The following is a 19,709-nucleotide window of genomic DNA, read 5'->3' on the forward strand; positions in this document are numbered from 1 at the left end:
TTCCTAAACAGTGAAAATATCACCTTTATTCATGTCTTTCTACATTAAAATTCTTCCTTTTTTTCACTGGTTATTTACCCTTTAAACACATGTCTCCCTGATCTCTACCTAAGTCCCATCCTGTGCTCTTCTCCAGTGTGTCAGAGGAGCGCTGTAGATAGAATTGATTGAAGATTTCTATTTTATTGAAACAATAACTTTCTCTTTATTGTCTGCCTTATTTAACCTCTTGGGCTACCCTGAGGAAAAGTACCATAATGCTGAGCCCTCAGCAATTCCCCTGATTTGTAAGTGCTGTGTGACTCACTCACCATATCCAGTTTTCTCCTTTCTGTTTATGAGCCAGAGAATGTTGTTTTTCATGCTTCCAGCAACTTCATGGATCTCTCTTTTACCCAGCTTCTCTCTCATTGACTGATTATATGTATGTAAAATATATATTTATAACATTTTATATTTATATATAACATATTTGTAAAATTTATAAAATTCATATATATAAAAATATATATACCTTGCTGCAAGAATTATTTCACACCAAAATACATTTCACTTTTACCTGATCAGAACTAAGAAAAAGCTAAATAGCACAGATGAGTATGTCCTCTGAGTTCCTTCTTCTTGCTCATTTTATCATCCATAGTCTTTTAGGTAAGACCTAATGCTCTAGACTAGTGAACCCCATCTTTGGTCATTTGCATAGGGCCTTCTGATTGTTGCTTTGTCTGTATTCCTCCTTCATTATTATTTACTTAAAGATTTAATTTAAATCAATTGACTAGCTAGCATGGTCTGTTTTCAGTTTAAATAAGCTCACTACCTCTTACAGCCTTTGCCTGATAATATTTGCACAATTATGAAGTTAATGTCCTAGGTATAATTTTCTAATAAACATTGATTTGAATAATATTTGAAATATGAAATCATCATACACAACTCTGGCCACAGTAGAACTTATTGAACCTTGTATGTAAATTGCTGATTTCTAATGTTTATTCTTCCGATGTTTTATTTCCTTTATCATAACTCTTCTTTCCCATCTCCCCCATGATACGTCCCAATTCATGTCCCTTCCCTCCTTCATGATCTGGTTTAAGTCAACTCCCGGAACCATTCTGTTGACTTTTTCATACTTTCATACTGTACTTCATACTTGCACATTATGATATTATGATATCACATTTATGATATTCTAAATTTTATTGAGTTTTATTTTCCAGTAGTTCAAAGATTTTACTCAAGTATTCATGGTTTTCTCTCCTCTCCCTAGGTATATTATATTCTCTCCTCTCCCTAGGTATATTATATTCTTTCTCAGTGCATATTCTTTCTCAAATGTCTGAGTTTCTTAAGGATAGAGATGATTATTTTTTAGTTCTGTGATATCTCTCCTTTTCCTAATATAAGGACCTATACTCCCATAAACTTCCAATAATGCTGAGAGATTAATAGCTATATAATAGATGGAAGGGTAATGCCATAATGTTCGCTTTTTATGTTTTTACAACCTTAGTTAGAGAAATAGAATCATTTCTATGGTATGCAGATTAGGACTCCTTGATCTTTCAGGCCAGAATAATAGCATGTATAAAGGTTTAAAAGTAAAGGAAAGCACAGAGTATTGGGGAAGTGAAAAGAAACGAGTATCTGGAGCATAGGTATAAGAACAAAGTGGAGAATGATACGACTGGGGAGGTAACCATGTCAGATAGGGCCTCAAAAACTGCAGGAAAGGGTCTCAATTTGATCCTGAGTCAGTGGTGAGCAATTGAAGAGTGACACTATATAGGGGTGGATAGAAAGTGGCCATATTTAAGAGAAAGAAAGAAAAACAAGTTATGAGTCTTTACAAAAGTCCAAGCAAGAGATGCTGCTGGCCTGACTTAGGGTAAAGGTTCAGGAGAGAAATGATATGGACAGATTTGAGGATTATTTAGGAGTTGAAATCAATAGGATTTAGTGATTAGCTAGACTGGCATATGAGGGAGACAAAAGAGTCTAGGGAAACTGCCAGATTACTGGTTTTGACAATGACTAAACAGTTGTACCATTCATGAGCAGAGCATAGAGAGATCTGAAAACTTGGTGAGGAAAACAATAAATTCAATGTTGCATATCAGAGCTGATTTGCTAGTGGTACATACAGAATGAGTTATTTAAGAGGCAGTTTGACATGTCCGAAACTTAGATGGGAGACTTGGACTTGAGACAAAGATTCAGGAATTATCAGCATAGAGATCCAAAGCTAAGGTACAGGAGTACCTTTCCTAGTGAGAATTGGTAGGAGATGTGTGGAAAAAGCTTCAGCTGGACACCAAAGACCACAATACTGAGGGCTGGTCAGAAAAGGAGGAGATTGCCAGGAAGATTGCCATGCATGGTAAGTGTGGAGTCACAGAACCAAGGGGCTAGTTCCAGAAAGAACTCTCAACAGGGAGGTCACGTAAGAGAGGGATTTACAAGTGACATGGGACCTGGCCACATTCTGGTTGTTAGTAACTGTGGAGGAAGGAGGCTTCCTCTGTCCTTGACTTAAGCCTCCTCATTCTCAGTTGTGATAACATGTGACCAAGGATAGGAAGCAAATAACAGCTTTTGCGGGAATCAGGCCCTATGACGGGAAAGCGTCTACCTCAGGATGACAGCATATAAGGATGCTGTATTAGTCCAGGTTCTCCAGAGAAACAGAACCAATGAGATATGTGTGTATGTGCGTGTGTGTGTGAAATGTATGTATATTTTATATATGTGTATTATATATGTGTATATTGTATATATGTGTACTGTATATATGTATTAAATATGTGTTTATATTATATATATGCAATTATATAATATATAATTGATTCCAAATAATCAATTCATGCAATTATGGAGGCTGGCAATCCCCAAGATCCATAGTCAGCAATCTGGAGACCCAAGAAGAGCCAAAGTTTCCATTCATGTCCAAAGGCAGGAAAACATCTAGTGTCCCAGTTCAAAGGCTGTCTGGCTGAAAAATTTCTCTCCTATTCAGATGAGGGTCAACCTTTCATTTTATTCAGATCTTCAACTAATTGGATGAGGCTCACCCACATTAGGGAGATCCATCTACGTTAGTTTACCAATATAAATGTTGACTTCATCCAAAAGTACCCTCACAGAAACACCCAGAATAATGTCTGACCAAATATCTGAGCATGCCGTGACCCAGTCAAATTGACATATAAAATCAGCCATCCCCCTTTATGATATCCTCACTCTAGTAAGCACCAGATGATGAACACCAGAGATAGCTAAGAGGCTTTTCAAAAGTTCTGAGCTATCACCTCAGAATTCAGTCAGTTATGGGTAAGGCCACTGACTTAATTTCCTATGGATATTACAACCACCACAAACTGGGTAGCTTAAAACAATGAAAGTTATCTCACAGTCTAAAGGCCAAAAGTCTGAAATCAAGGTGTCATCAGGGCCATGCTTACTCTTAAGATTTTAGGAAAAAACACATCCTTGCCTCTTGCCAGCTTCTGGTGGCTTCTGGACATCCTTGGCATTTTTTTTTTTTTTTTTTTTGGATAGTAGTTGCATCTCCTCTTCTTATAAGAACAGCAGTCATTGGATTTAGGACTCGCTCTAATTTAGGACCTCATCTTAACTAATTACATCTACAAAGACCCTATTTCCAAATAAGGTCACATTCTGAGGTTCTGGGCGGATATGAATTTTTAGGGGGCACTATTCATCTCACTATAGCTACTAAATAAGCATCCATAATAAATATTTCAGTGGGTTCTGAAGCAGATGGTTCACATGCTCTAGGAAGCACTGAGCCTGCACACTGCTTTTAAGGTAAAGATGGGGGTTGGCTCAGGTAGGTGGGCAGAGGAATTTCCTAAAAGCTTAAACCCACTATGACTGATCTTTAAGGCCAGATATAGGCAAAGGCATCTGGATTTCTTAATGGCATTAGCTCTCTAATCTCAAGAAATCTTAAGTTAAAAAAAATTTTGACCTGATTTAGAGTTCAACATCATTGCCAGAACTGAAAATTGATTACCTTGCGTTCATAATGGCCAAGGAGAACACTGTCTTGAACCTGGTTTTATAATACTCACTTGGTATTAGTGTTGAAATGACTAGATTCAGAAATAGTTGAATCTATTCAAACTACCCATTAATGTTTTATGGGATGGAAGCTTAAAAAACAAACAAGTTACCCAGAAAAGTACAAAATCATTTAGGCAAAGGCATCTGGATTTCTTAATGGCATTAGCTCTCTAATCTCAAGAAATCTTAAGTTAAAAAAAATTTTGACCTGATTTAGAGTTCAACATCATTGCCAGAACTGAAAATTGATTACCTTGCGTTCATAATGGCCAAGGAGAACACTGTCTTGAACCTGGTTTTATAATACTCACTTGGTATTAGTGTTGAAATGACTAGATTCAGAAATAGTTGAATCTATTCAAACTACCCATTAATGTTTTATGGGATGGAAGCTTAAAAAACAAACAAGTTACCCAGAAAAGTACAAAATCATTGAAGGGACTATTTCCTCGGGGCTGCAGAAATTCAATGAATTTGTACTTTTTTGAGAAATTTGATTTTTTAAGCTTTCACTCAATAAAACATTAGGTGATATTTTGAATAGATTCAACTATTTCTGAATGTGATCATTTCAAAACCAATATTGGATGAGATATTATAAAACCATACCAAACATTGCTCTCTTTGGCTGTTATGAATGCAAGATTAACAACAGCCACATTTCAGGCACAAAATAGATGCAGCAGAGACATCTTTTTGATTCTGTGGTCGGTCATGGCTGTCATCAGCCTTGTGCCTGCGGGCACAGGGGAGGAAGGAGGTTTCCTCTGTCCTTGACTTAAGCCTCCTCATTCTCGGTATGTGATAACTTGTGACCAAGGATAGGAAGCAAATAACAGCAGCACCTCCAGGGCCTTCCCTCTCCCCCCTCCCTCTCTCTGCCCTACTTCCTTCCTTCTTTAGCATAATGTGCTTTTACCATGTTATCTCAGTTCCAGAGTGGTAAAAATAGTTATTTCTTAAATACCATAAAATCCTAGGTCTCGGAGAAAGCTTAAAAGAGTATCTAACTTATCCTTTTATTTATATATTTGATTAATAAAAATTACATACAAGTGCATATAGTTCAAAAAAGCAACTTATGTGATACAGCTTTTATAACAACAATAACAGCGATAGTTCTATGACTTACTAATTCTCCATGAGTGCCTCCATAGACTTGTCATAAACTCTGTCCAAATGAAGACTCTCTATGAAACATTATCCCAGCTCACTGGGGACTACTTTTTAACCAATCTATCTTTATTCATCTTTTGTAGATAAACTTTTTGTTTTCTTTTTAAAATTCATATTTTCCAAATGGCAGTCATAGTACTTTGCTTTTTGATATCATGATCTCTATTAAGTGATTTGTTGCACATTATTGCAACAATAGAATTTAATAAAAAGGGTTTTTTAATATTAGTTCTTTTTCTCAGATACTTTGATATAGAATCTTCCAAATATGACAAAATTCCCCAGAAAGATGTATCTCCTTGATTATTCAAGCTTCCTCACTGCACTGAGATGGGAGGATATACCTCAATGTTCTTAGTTGCAATTTCTAGTAACACCTTCTTTCAGTTTCTTACTAAAGCTGTTGAATGTGCTTGTTATTTTGTGTTACATACCCCTGAGGACCTCTCAGGGCTCAGAACAATGAACTAGTTACGCTTAGAGTTTTGTATTACCTGGAACTTCCCACCAAAGATTTCTGGGCATATAGCAGGTACCCAGTAAGTACAACATAATAGAACAGTTTCAAGGGAATAATGAAAGCTCATAATTCAGAATTCTACTTTTTATCTTATTCATAAGTTGCTTCATATAGTATATTTTTCATATGTCCCATAAAATTTTTAAAAGAAATTCTATTGCTTGCCAACTTCGGAAGATTTCAAGTTCAAACTTTGCAAAATGCATAAAAGTAAATAATTCAACTTTACTAAATGATGTTAAAAACTGTTTACATGATGTATTCTTGAACTCAAACTAATGAGGGCATCATGCCTCCTTGCAGTATCTTTTGGCATCTCAGGATGCCAAATAGTTAATTCTGCGTGTGGTTATGTATTGGATATCTGTAGCCCCAAGGAGACATTCCCCTCTGTGAAGACTACAAGGTGCAATCCTGGTGTCTAGCAGGACAGTGAGTTCTCATTAGATATTAGTAAATGAGTGAAAAAAGAGAAAGGGAGAGGAAGTGTGGCAAGACAAGAGAATTAATGTTCCTTGAGAACATTAATTAAGAGATTTCTCTTTTTCTTTCTCCTCCTCTTCCTCCTCCTCCTCCTTCTACTATATACCAAAGCCCATCACTCTCTGAACATGATTCAGCTTTTAAACTAAAAGTGAAAAAAAGGTTAAAAAGTAATTATATGAATATATGTTCTTGCAATGAAGTGAGAAAAGACTATAATAAAACAAAACTAATAAAGAGAGTAAAGCAATGATTCATATAATTCATTACTGGTTTAAATGTATATACTTGCATGAATTTGTAGATGATATAATATTTTTTAATTTCTGTATTTGATGCATTACATCCTAGGGCCTCGCTGATGGTAGAGGGACTGCTCTTTGAAGAGCTAAGTAATTCCTTGAGACAGCAATCAACTCACACTCACATCGGAAGGTAGCTTTCACATGCAAACCAACCACCCCAGAGCCTATAAACCAACCACCCCCTTTATTGGCGTCTGACACTCTGGGCCACATCTACCTGCTCTAAACACTTCAGGATCTTGTTCCGGTCTTGGGATAGCCCCTATGTCCCTGAGGCTGCTGAAATTATTTAAACTAGCCAATCCTAAACCTGCTTACCCTGCCTTGCCTGTTCTTTCCCACAGAAACTGCAATAAAGACTCCTGTCCATGTTTTCTCTTTGCTTCCTCTGCCTGACTGAGCCTGATGCTTCCCCGTGTGGCCCCACCTGGTCTGTCATGCCCCCTCCTCTCTCTTGGGAACTGTGAGTATAACAAACTATCTTTTTCAGTGGCAGTTGTCTTCTGATCAGCCTGACATATCTGGATAATAATAATAATAAAACCTATACTTAAAAACTAGATTCACTATAAAAAATTTTAAAGTACAAGTTCTAAAAGAAAAACAATAATCTTATCACAATATACAATATATATAACATCTGCTGATTTATGTTTTTGCCTTATAAGTTAATTAAAATTTTCTAAATGATTACAGTGAGAAAGCCCTCTTATTATTCCTTTCATTTAATAAGATCATTATAACAGCTTTTCAGTAATCTGATTTTTTTGCCTGTTTTTATCCTTTCAAGTAATATAACTTATTGATGAGCTAAACCAATGCAGATCAATTTACATTTTTATAGGAATAAAGATTTTGGTAATAGACTAAAATTCAGTGACAGACATGAAGAATAATTTATTCTGTTACTCTGTTTTCATCCGAAAGAATAATATCTTGTTCCAAATTTAGTTTGGAGTATATTCAGAGGCAGACTTGATAAAGCACAAAATGGGTTTTGTTATGCATGTTCATAATCCCTTATTCATGATTCAAAATCCAGAGAACTCTGAAAACCAAAAAAAATTTGTCATGAGTTTGTGGCAAACTAATTTGGTAACAAAACCTAACCTGAATTGATGAAGTCACTTGTATCTTTACTCCTCTTGAAGGTAAATATTCATACTTATGCTATAGAAATATTAATGTGGTATTTGGGGGGATGCTGACCCAGACCATGATGGGAATATTAAACAATATGCCATTTACAGACTGTCATATGCTAAAATTCACTACAAGTTCTGAATTTTGAAATCCAGTTATCCTCAAGAGTTTCAGATGAGGGGTGGTGGACCTAATTCAGTGTGTATGTGTGTTTATAGTGCTTACATGTTTTGGTCATACAGGCACAGACTGTTACTCCTCCTTTATTTAACACATAATTTTATTCATTATTGTTACTCCTGTATTAAGTTTCTTAATTAATTTGAAAGAATGTAGTAAGAATACTGGACCAACAGTCTAAGACAGATCTTGATAATACCCTGTGCAGAGGACGCTGAAGATTCAAAGATGAGTAGACCCCATTACTGTACTCCTATGAGGATGGATGTGAAGGAAATAATAGTGATACTGTGAGACAAATGGTGTTAAAGTTGTGTTCAATGTTCTTTTGGTTCAGAGAGAAAGGAACCAGTAATTGCCTGAGGGAGTTTGGGAAGACTGCAGGGAAGAGGGGATTTTTGAGATGGCAGTGATTCAGGTAATAAAATGGGAGAGTTATTCAATCCCAGTATTACTGACCATAAAACAAAAGGGAAATATTAATAGGATCCCTTGAATAACTTGACATACTGCAACTCTTGGCAATGCTCAAACTCTCCTCATTAGTTAGTACTGCTCTGTCACACTGAAAGACATTTTTAAACTTTAGCATCAATAGAAATTCCTAGAGAAAAGCATCTTGGCTTTTGATATGTCTCTGCATTGAAGCAGAATGTACTGCTATTGGCAGGATTCAGTAAAATGCCAATGCAGTCTGGATTATCTTCAAGCAGTGACCCTCAATCAAAACCAAATATCCCTGTCTCACAAGGCAGTTCCTTGGACAGAATGACTGTGACATTAAGTACATTTACTCATGCATAAAAATCACATTAGGAAGATAAATATAGGAACCACTTTCTTCCTCACAAATGTATACCATTTGCCTGCAGTGATGTGATATTTAAAGCTCAGGTTAGAATTGACAGTGTTGAAGTTCAACCTAGTTATTTTCAGATGCTCAACTTTGGTAAGTGCCAACAGCAAAGGTTTGATCTGTTGAGTCTCTTTCAAGGGAGGAAGATGACAATGTGGTTTTAAGCAGTGATGTAAAAGGAAAAAGTTAAAGGCAAAACTCAGATAAATTTTAAAAACTCCCTTTTCCCATTTCTACTTTGCTAAGTTATTATGGGGGAAATTTTTAACATTGTTACTAATGGTGTCCCTAATTTTGCAGCTGAGCCCCTTTTCATTTTGTGTTGTGGCTGACAGAAATCATTGAGAAACTCTGTATAATAAATCACACAGGCAATGAGCCAAGAAGGATGTTTAGCATTTAATCAAAGGCAACCTTGTATTTTTCACCTAGTATCTATAAAATGAAACATTCAACTTAACCACCACGTAATGTTAATTCAGAGAAAAAAAAAAATGCTGATCCTTGCAACAAAGACATGGTTTGGTATACATTTAAAGGAAAACAAAATATGGAACCTAGAATTTAGGGCTCTGGTTTCTAGTTTAGATTCTGTAACTTCATAGCTGATTCTTGTAGTTAATGTATGCTCATTACTGGGAATCCAGATTACTCAATTATAAAATCTAGGAGATTAGATTATATGGATTCTAAGGTCTCTTTCAGCTTTAAATTTTATAGCTACTATCTTGGATTGTAGGCTGTGATGTATGGATCTAATAGTGTTGATACTTGGCTTTCAAGTTGGATTATTTTGCTTCAAAGCTTCATTCTTTTTTTTTTTTTTTTAAGATTTTATTTATTTATTTGACAGACAGAGATGACAAGTAGGCAGAGAGGTAGGCAGAGACAGGAAGGGAAGCAGGCTTCCCGCTGAGCAGAGAGCCTGATGCGGGGCTGGATCCCAGGACCCTGGGATCATGACCTGAGCCAAAGGCAGAGGCTTTAACCCACTGAGCCACCCAGGCGCCCCCAAAGCTTCATTCTTAATGCAATTGTTAATCAGGTAATAACAATTAAACCTTCATAAATTATGCCATTTAATTCAACTAGCTTCCCAATTGTTCAGTTTTTGCAGGGTGAGTGATTAGCTTTTTGCCAGACTCAACGTATTACCAAAGGATACAGAATACATTATTTATGAAATGAAACCATTCTGATAAAAAAAAATTGTGAAGCCCATACATTTTATACTTTATTTAAGAAATTATTATGGTGGTAAAAAAAAACAAAACCAAAAATCTTTGGTAACAGTCCATTTGTCATCTGGCCTCTTAACAAACTCTTGTAAAATCGATCCCATGGAAAATGAAGAGGCATTGAAATCTGTGTCAGAGTCTGACACATCATGCAAGACATTACTCCACTAGGCCAGGTGGATGAAAAGACTGGGAATTGTCCACACTACACCTGATTCTATCTTTGCCAGTTTTGGAAAATAGATTCTATTGCCTTCTTGTTAATTCATGCTCCTAAATACAACTACCTATTCCTGAAAACTCCTGGCATCATTTTAAAATTCTTAAATGATGTTTATTTTATGCTTGAAACTATTTTAAGTGCTTTACATGTATTTCTTAATTTAATTATCATACCATCTTTTGAATAGGCACTGTTAATACCCTCCTTTATGTAAGGGAACTCAGAACAGAGACATTTAAGTAACTTGTCCTGGGTCACTTAACTAGAAAATCATCAAGTTGGGATTCGAGGCTACAGCCTGGAGGGAAGCGCCATAAACAATTAGCTGCTATACTGCAGTGATGAAGAGCTGCGTGGATGTATGTTGATTTGGTTTTTAGAGTCTCGTATGTAAATGTAGAACTGTCATAGCTTTTCTACACAGACCATATATTTTGTAGAAGATTATTTTAGAGTGGCAGTTTTTAAAATAAAATTTGTAGCAAAACAGAATAAGGGATTTCTTTGTATCTTAATGTGGCTTTGTTAGTGTTAGAGTCAAATACAGCATAGGTTAAAAGAAGCACTGGTCTTCTAGTCCCTCCAAAGACATTGTCTCCAATGAATAGTGAAATTGTACATTCATGGTATTACATCACTATAGGAACTTCAACACTTCAGGGACATAGTAAATATCTGTGTATCTGTATATCTGTACACTTCAGGGACAGAGTAAAAAAAGTTGTTATGACTAAGCATATTACCATTCTGATGAGATATGACAAGGCTTTCAAACGTTTTGTAAATGTTTGACTAGATTTGGGAAATTTTTTTTTAAAAAAACATTTTTTATTCTGAACAGAACACTCTCTTTAGGGCCAATGGGTTAAGTCCTTAGAAGTGTGAACAAACTATTGGCTAATGGTAAGCACATAGTCTAAAAACTCATTTTTTACCCAAGTTTGATGACAAAGGTCCTATTGTTAGATATTTATTGGGAAACAGTGATAAGCATATCATCCTAGAAGGAAGTACCATTAAATTTCATGGCAACATATTACAGATGGCTGTTTAAAATAATTTTAAAAACCTTAATTAATAAAAAATATGGTATCAATAAATGTTTATTTTATAGCCCAAATTTCTGTGTGAATTTCTACAGGATTTCTTAAGATGTGTCATAATGGTTCATGGAAATGGATCAGTATGATGATTGTTAGCTAATTTTCCAAGAGAATTCCCCCTTTTTTGTCTACTTATATTTCTAATGTAATATAGAAGTTGAGTCACAGTAGTAGGTGGTTAGAAGGAATGAATCCTTGCCTGTTAAAAAAAGTAAAATTTTAGAAATATGTGGAAATAGGAAAACAGTGATTGGAGTTCTTATGATATAATATCCCAAACCATAGCTAAACACTTTTTTTAACACACTGTTGTCACTACTAGACTTCATAGATAATTCCACCCTGAAAGACAGACTTGTGAGCCTCCAGTGCCTAGAACTGTGCATTATTTTTTTTAATTTTTTTCTTTTCTTTTCTTTTCTTTTTTCTTCTCTTCTTTTCCTTCTTTCTTTTTTAAATCACTATTTTCTTGGAACTTTCTGAAATATTTTGCAAAGTCTAATTTTTGGGTTGTATTACTCAGTTACACAAAGCATAAAACTCGTCTTTGGTAAAAAAAACAACAACATTCATATTCTTTCCCTAGTTCTTAGCCTCCTGACATGTTTCAGTTGTGAAAATGAAGTACTCTATTTTTATCTGAAAATATCTGACTTGTATTTCATTGATAATCTTATATGCCACCCAATATTATACCAAGTTGGATTTTGAAAGTGTTAGTATTACCACCATACTGGTACCATTAATCATAATGAGGAAAATCACAACTATGTAATAATATGTTTATGGAATATATTATTTTAATCCAGGCTTTGCTTAGGTTATACACTAATACACTGTGTTTAGCATTAAGACTTCCTAGATTTAAGAGCCCTTAACTGTTTGGCCCTTTTTGTTGATTTAAGTTAAAAAAATATTTTTCCTTTTATGTGTACAATAGCTACAAATGAATAAAACTTCCAAGGTTATATAGCTAAGCTCAGAAAAAAAAATTATATTCGAAGATGGGAAATGCTTGGCAGGTATCCCCCCACTTTCTCTCCCTTGCTCATGGCTGACACTATTGATCATGGCCAGAAGCAGCCTCGACCTTTCCTCAAAACAGTGCTCTGGACAGCCACAGTCAGTCAGGCATGGCTTGGGGAATAAAGCAATCCATTATTACAGATAGAGATAGAATATGACATCTTCTCATCCATGAATCTCTCCCATCTGTATCTATAAACCAAAATGGATCTACTACATACAAATTAAATTGAAGGAAATGAGCTCATAGCTTGTAAGAAAGAAAATGGAGGGGCAAGTTCACCCAAAAGTTTTTTTATCTTTATTTTTCTATATTGTTTTGGATCTAGAGAACCAGAGAAAGTGTGTTCTTTTATGAGGCAATCAGTTTTGGGAAGGGAAGTTCGCGAAGATTCTGGCCTCAGGAATTCCTTCCCACAGGAAATGTGGCCTTGCAAACTGAAGGGCTGGGCTACTGGATGTGGTGTAGCGTTTCCATATGTCAGGCAAACCCTGACCCAGGGCTGTTCTTCTATGGAAAACCCAGGCTGGCTAAGAATAGAAATATCCTGTGTGCTAGAGAAGCTGAAAATGATTTCCTTTTGTCCTTATTTATTCAGTTTTAAGGATAGCTTCCCTTTATAGTTTATATATTCTTGATTGTAAGTTCACCTGTGGCCTGTTGACAATCATTAAAAATTGAAAACAACTATGAAATTTGAGACTCTTTTTGTGTCTGTGGGAGAAGTAGGATAAACTTACTAGGAAAAGATTATAGTACTTGACCTATACCAAAAAATCCAAAGCAAACAAACCATAATGTCAAGGTATTGAACCTGTAAGTTTCACAAACAAGAGTTGACATGGCTTCTCATTGAATCCCAGGAATATCCATACCATGCCTAGCAAAACATAAGTTCTCTGTCTTGGTCAGCATGGGCTGCCATAAAAAAATACTATGGATTTAGTGGCTTAAACAACAGAAGTTTATTTTCTCATAGTTCTGAAGGCTAGAAGTGTGAGATCAAGGTGCCAGCATGGTTGGGTTCTGTTAACACCTCTTTTTCTGGTTTTCATATGGCAGCCTTCTTGCTGTGATCTCACATGACCTTTCATTGGTATGTGTACTGGGAAAGAAAAAGAGCTCTCTCTCTTTCTTTCTCTTGTAAGACCACTGATCTTATCATGAGATAATCTCTCACACTTATTTAACCTAATGACTTTCCTAAGGCCTCTGACCCTCACCTCTTCATTTAACCCTATTATGTTCCTGAGACCTCATCTCCAAATATAATCTCATTGTTGTTGGTTAGGGCTTCAACATGTGAATTTGAGGGAAATATAGACATTCAGTCTATAAAACTCTCAAAGCTTAACTGTTGATTGGTTGATCTTAAAAAAACATGAGTTTTAAGTTTTACTAAAACCCCAATAAATGGTCTGAGAAATATATAAGGTTTTCTACTAAGATAATAGGGTGATTAAAAAAAAAACTGTTAGAATTTAAGAGGGTACTTTAAGATTATAGTAAGGTGATCAGATATAAGCCAATATATAAAAATCATTGGCTTTCTTGATATTAACAATAATCAACTAGAAAGCATAGTAAGTTGGGTTTCATTCATAATAGCAATAAAGTTCATTTTATATTTAGAGTAAATAGGAAATCTGCCAGACTTTTATGAATAGGGTATAAAAACCTACATAAATAAAGTGCTATTCCATATTTTTCAATGGGAGGACTCAACAATATCAAGATGCTGACGAGCTGGCTCTCAAATACATAATTGGAGAAAGAACAGCAATGCTTAGTAAATCAAATTTTTAAAGAAGAGACTGGTGGGGGGCACCTGGGTGGCTTAGTGGGTTAAAGCCTCTGCCTTCGGCTCGGTCATGATCCCAGGGTCCTGGAATCGAGCCCTGCAGTGGGCTCTCTGCTCAGTGGGGAGTCTGCTTCCTCCTCTCTCTCTGCCTGCCCCTCTACCTACTTGTGATCTCTCTATCAAATAAATAAATAAATTAAATCTTTTTAAAAAAAAAAAAGAGAGAGAGAATGATGGTATTTGGCCTACATAAGTTCTCTGTCTTGGTCAGCATGGGCTGCCATAAAAAAATACTATGGACTTAGTGGCTTAAACAACAGAAGTTTATTTTCTCATAGTTCTGAAGGCTAGAAGTGTGAGATCAAGGTGCCAGCATGGTTGGGTTCTGTTAACACCTCTTTTTCTGGTTTTCATATGGCAGCCTTCTTGCTGTGATCTCACATGGCCTAATCAGAACATAATGTAAAGAGATATAGACAGTATACTTTGGCACATGAGTAGACAAACACATTAACAGAAAAAAATAGAATGGAAATACAAGAATATACAGGAATGTAGTTTATAGTAAAAGTGTCATTTCTAATTAGTAAAGGTGTTCAGACTTCTCACTGAATTGCGTTATGACAGCAGGCTATCCTTTCAGGGGAAAAATTGAACTCATCTCACATTATAAGCAAAAATCTATTTTGGAGATATTATTGAGAATAAATCTTAAAAACAAATTACAAGAGTATTTAAAGGAAATGTAGAGAGGCTCCTGGGTGGCTCAGTGGGTTAAAGGAAATGTAAAAAAAGTTTTTATAACTCTCAGAATTGGGAAAGCTTTCCTAAGTAATACACAAAAATCATAAATCATATAAGAAAGTATTGTAACTTCAATCTCATAAAAACAACATACAAAAAACGATAATAAAAATGGAGTTAAACAATAAGCTACGGACTGGGGAAATATTTACAACATATATAAAGGATTAGCAATATGCAGAGTGACTACATATGAATATGCAAAACACAAAGAACCAAATAAATGGTGGACAAAAGACACAAAGGACCATTTACAGAAGAAATACATATGACCAAAGCATGTGTAAATTAGATAATATTTACCAAAATTTAAAATAAGCCTAATCTTTGGCCTTGCAATCTATTTCTAGGAATCTACCCCACAGAAATATTCACTCATGGTCAGTAAAATATATTTAAAAAGGGTATTCTCTTTTATAATAGCAAATACGATCAACAAAAGAGAGCAAATAAAACATAGACCCTTCCATTATTATAAAGAAAGAGCCAGATCTTTATCTACTTAAAACTAAATTATAGAGTTCTTTAAGACCAAGTGAGGGGTGTCTGGGTGGCTCAGTTGGTTAAGCATCTCATCTGCCTTCTGGGCCCAGGTCATAATCCCAGTGTCCTGGGATCTAGCCCTAAGCTCCTGCTCAGAAGGGAGTCTGCTTCTCCCTCTCCCTTTTCTCCCTTTGCCCCTCTTCTCCACTCATGCTCTCTCTCTAGCTCTGCTTTCTCTCTCAAATAAATAAATAAAATCTTTTTTTTTTTTTTAAAGACGCAAGTGGAAAGAATTTGCCATATCCTAATAGAATCATATGTAAATATGTATGGCCCATATATATATTAGTACATGTGTCTCTATATTTTTTATTCCATGTGCTTTTGTGTGGATTGACTGTTCTGTGAGAACATATTTATGTGCTTTTTGTTCAGCCAAAAAAATTTTTCTTTTAAATCAAAGGGAAGTCTGTTTAGGGAAGGTCAAGCATGGTGGCTCAAGCTCTTCCTCACATGATAGAGGACTCCTTTCAGGGGGGTGAGAATCACATGTCTGTCACTAACATGGTTTGGGCTTCTCTCTACTTACATTTTCTCTTGACCTCGGGCTATGCTGCCAATTTTTATTTTTTTGGGGGTGGTGTAGAAATGAAGGTAAAAAGAAGTTCTTTAAGACTATTGAGATTCTTGCTATGAAAAAGTTGCATTATTGGAAGGGGTTTTAGATGTGATCTAATGCAGCTTCCAAGCTTTACGTGGAATTCTGATTTCCGAGATAGCCAGGAAACTTTAATGGGAATTTCATATTTCTCATGCTTAGTCACATCCCCTTATCCAGAAATGTGTAAAATTTTTACCACTGAAAACAAGTTGAGGTGGTACTACTCCTCTAACTTTTAAGCAGATAATGTAACAAGACAAAAAGGCAATTTCATTCAAAGGAATACAAATTAAAAGGTGTATTTCAGCAGACAAATTATTACGGTGATGCCCTCTGACAAGCTACAAAAAGTGTTTTTCAGTGTTACTTTAATTCTCTATATTAGGACTTTTTATTTATTTATTTATTTATAAAAGATTTTATTTATTTAATTGAGAGAGATCACAAGCAGACAGAGAGGCAGGCAGAGAGAGAGGAGGAAGCAGGCTCCCTACTGAGCAGAGAGCCCGATGTGGGGCTCGATCCCGGGACTCCGAGTTCACGACCCGAGCCGAAGGCAGAGGCTCAACCCGCTGAGCCACCCAGGCGCCCCTATATTAGGACTTTTTAATCCATAAATTCTGTTGTATTACCTTCCAACAGCTCTTACCAACACTGGTCTGGTTGGTTTATCTTCATTGGTCAAATCATTAGAAAGAGGTAGTTGGGAAAGTTACTATGTTTAAGCCATGTAATATTCCTGTGTGTCCTAAGAGTCCTTCACGAAACTCACTTGTTTCCTTAGAATATTGGCAAGGAAAAGCTAGACACCTCTCCTTCCAATTTGATATTTTTTGTTTTTATTGAGTACACTGCTTTTCCAATAATGTGCCCAATACCTTTGCTCAGAGCTTATCTGATTTGCATTCAGCTAAACTGTGTCTGTGTTCTCAGGTGGTATCCCTATAGAGACCACTTCCCCACTTTTTTATCTCCATTGTCCTTTGGCTTCTAATCGGATGGACTGTAGTTTTATGAGATCAAATAGGCTACAGCAAACCCGGCTGAGCTCTTGAGTGACTTTCATTTTGTCCTTGACTGAAGAATTTGCAAAGTGCAAAAGTCATTGTCAAGTAATGATTCCTTCCTGGAGCTCTAAGCTGGCTTTCTATGGGAGCCTGTGTTCCATTCTAACTGAGCTTTGCAAGCTATTAATTCCAACTGAAGCTCGGACCCTTGAGACACATGGGAGAATGACTCTTCCAACATCTCCTGTCATCCACATATATTCTGAGCATGCATAAGAACCTTGAACTCCTGGACACAAGCAAGATCAGTGTAATAATTCTGTAACTTTAAAATGTAGGGTTTTTAATTTTTAAAAATTTCATATAAAACTGAAAGTCACTGTGCTGGAAATGTTCTTTACTTTTTAAAGTTCTTTAATGTTATATTATCTTTATATGTTTACAATGGAAAGAAATGATCCTACTGGCTGCCAGTGAATGAGGGAGAGCAGAGCAGAGCTGAAGAAATAAGAGCTAATATTCAGCACAAGTTTCTATAGTCTTGTTTGTTTGATGTGGTGGCTGTTGAGCTTACAGAAATACACCTTCTGTTTATACTTCCAAGTGTTCCTTTTATCTTTAGATAAAAGTGTACAAGGGAAGTTGCTAAAATTAGTCCACCTTTTGGGCCCAGGCCACAATTAAACTTAGATGTAAAAGAGATCAAAGCATTTCCATTCTGATCCGAATAGCTGCAGCCCAGCGTGTAGCTGGTGGCAATATGAAATGACTAAACACTTTCTGCTTTGGAACATCTAAGCTATATAGATCTTCCTCAACTTATGATGGGGTTACGTCCCCATTCCCCATCATAAGTTGAAAATACTGTAAGTTGAAATTGCATTTAATACACAAAAACCTACTGGACATCATAGCTTAGCCTAGCCTAACTTAAACATGATCAGAACACTTACATTAGGCCACAGTTGGGCAAAATCATGTAACACAAAGCCTGTTTCATCATAATGTTTTGAATATCTCATGTAATTTATTGAATATGTACTAAAAGTGAAAGCCAGAATGGTTGTAAAGGAACAGAATCATTGGGAGCTGTGGCTCACTGCCACTGCCTAGCATCCCAAGAAAGGACCATATTGCAATCCCTGGAAAAGATCAAATTTAAAAATTCAAAGTATGGTTTCGAGTGGATGTGTATTGCTTGTGCACCATGGTAAAGTAAAAAACTTGCAAGTCAAATAATTGTTCAGTGAGGGGATGTCTGTATATTCCAGACTGCTGGGCACCAAAAAGAATGCATGTCTGCTTTGGAAGTGACTGCTTGCTTTTCAGGATCTGACAAAGAAACTCCTGTTTAGACCTCAGTTTAGAACCTAGCCGAAAGCGCCCAGGTACTCCTGAAGGCTGCCTCAGGGGATCCCTGCAGATGGAAGTTTCTCTCCTTTCCCCGGTAGAAGTGGAGTTGATATTTTGCATGGTTTTTCTATGCTTCTTTTAGGTGAAGCCCAACAGTTGATGCTGCCTCAACACCTTTTCAAGATAATAGCATCTCCCCCTTCTCCTCCCTTTTTAATATTGCTTTTAGGTTCTGAGCTTGGCAAAGCCTTATTAGACTGGTGTCTTCTGAGGACTTGGGAACAGACAGAAGACTTTTGGTCTCTGAGCAGGAGTAGGGTCACTAAGTTATTTATTATGCAAACCATTTTTGTGAGTGAAAGGGGGATTTTTAGTAATTTAACCTGAACAACTGGAATAAAGTGAGACTCTGTGGGCTTATTCGGATATATGGAGCCCTCGTGCATATGGGTGAGTTCTTTGCTAGAGCCTCAATTCTAATGCTTCTTTTCCTGTACAAGACTGGGCATTTTCTAGTCACTCCTTTTGATTATTATAGACAATCATTTTCTGTGTTTAATAGCAAACATAGCAATAAGAAAACAAAAAATTTCCATATGACTCAGAACACAGCCCCCTTGTTAAATAATATAGCTCCAGAATAGATTTTGTTGCAAAGAAAATGTTCTGTACAAATTCTTTAAGGAAGTCTTTCAAACGGTTTTTTTGTTTTTTGGGTTTTTCTTTCTTTCTTTCTTTTTTTTTTTTTTTTTATAGGATGCCACCACCCACTACACTATTTACAAAGAAAGCCTTGAAGGGAAGAGGCAGACCCTTCAGGCCATTTCTAGCAAAGAGTTGTACATTCAGTACCAACAACACAGAAACGCTGTTGTAACTACACCCAAACCATTTCTTGTGTCCAACATATTTTTGTCTTCAGACTGCAGTTGGATGGCTGTTTCCTTTCTGTTTGTTTTACCACTTCCCTTCTAAATTTTTTGCATCATCCTGGAGATTTTCCCAAGTTGTGGTCTGTCTGCTGGAGGGCCACATTCCTCTGACTCGTGGCATTAAGTTGTGTCGCCATGGCAAGGCTTGTTTATCAGAAGGGAGTATTTCATAGGATGGGCACCTCTCAAAATAATTTCACCTTTCTTTCCTCCTCTTCACATACTCAGATATTCTGAGACAGCAGCCCAGATATGGCTTTCTCTAATCATAAACTACATTCCTAGAGTGTGAACTTCACTTTGCTCTGCTTTTAAGATAGGGAAATAT

At 36.2% G+C, this 19,709-nt stretch overlaps 1 protein-coding gene across 1 annotated transcript in view; it reads left to right on the forward strand.

The window, feature by feature from the left end:
* Positions 1–7,037, forward strand: part of LOC309845795 (uncharacterized protein) — a gene marked incomplete at its 5' end in the record, with an annotated part of 286,217 nt that extends 279,180 nt beyond the window's left edge. The window contains one exon of the mRNA XM_082694140.1: positions 6,915–7,037. The remainder of the gene's footprint in view (positions 1–6,914) is intronic.
* Positions 7,038–19,709: the final 12,672 nt, after the last annotated feature.

Source organism: Mustela nivalis (assembly GCF_964662115.1).
Source record: "Mustela nivalis genome assembly, chromosome: 12".
Classification (NCBI taxonomy): domain Eukaryota; kingdom Metazoa; phylum Chordata; class Mammalia; order Carnivora; family Mustelidae; genus Mustela; species Mustela nivalis.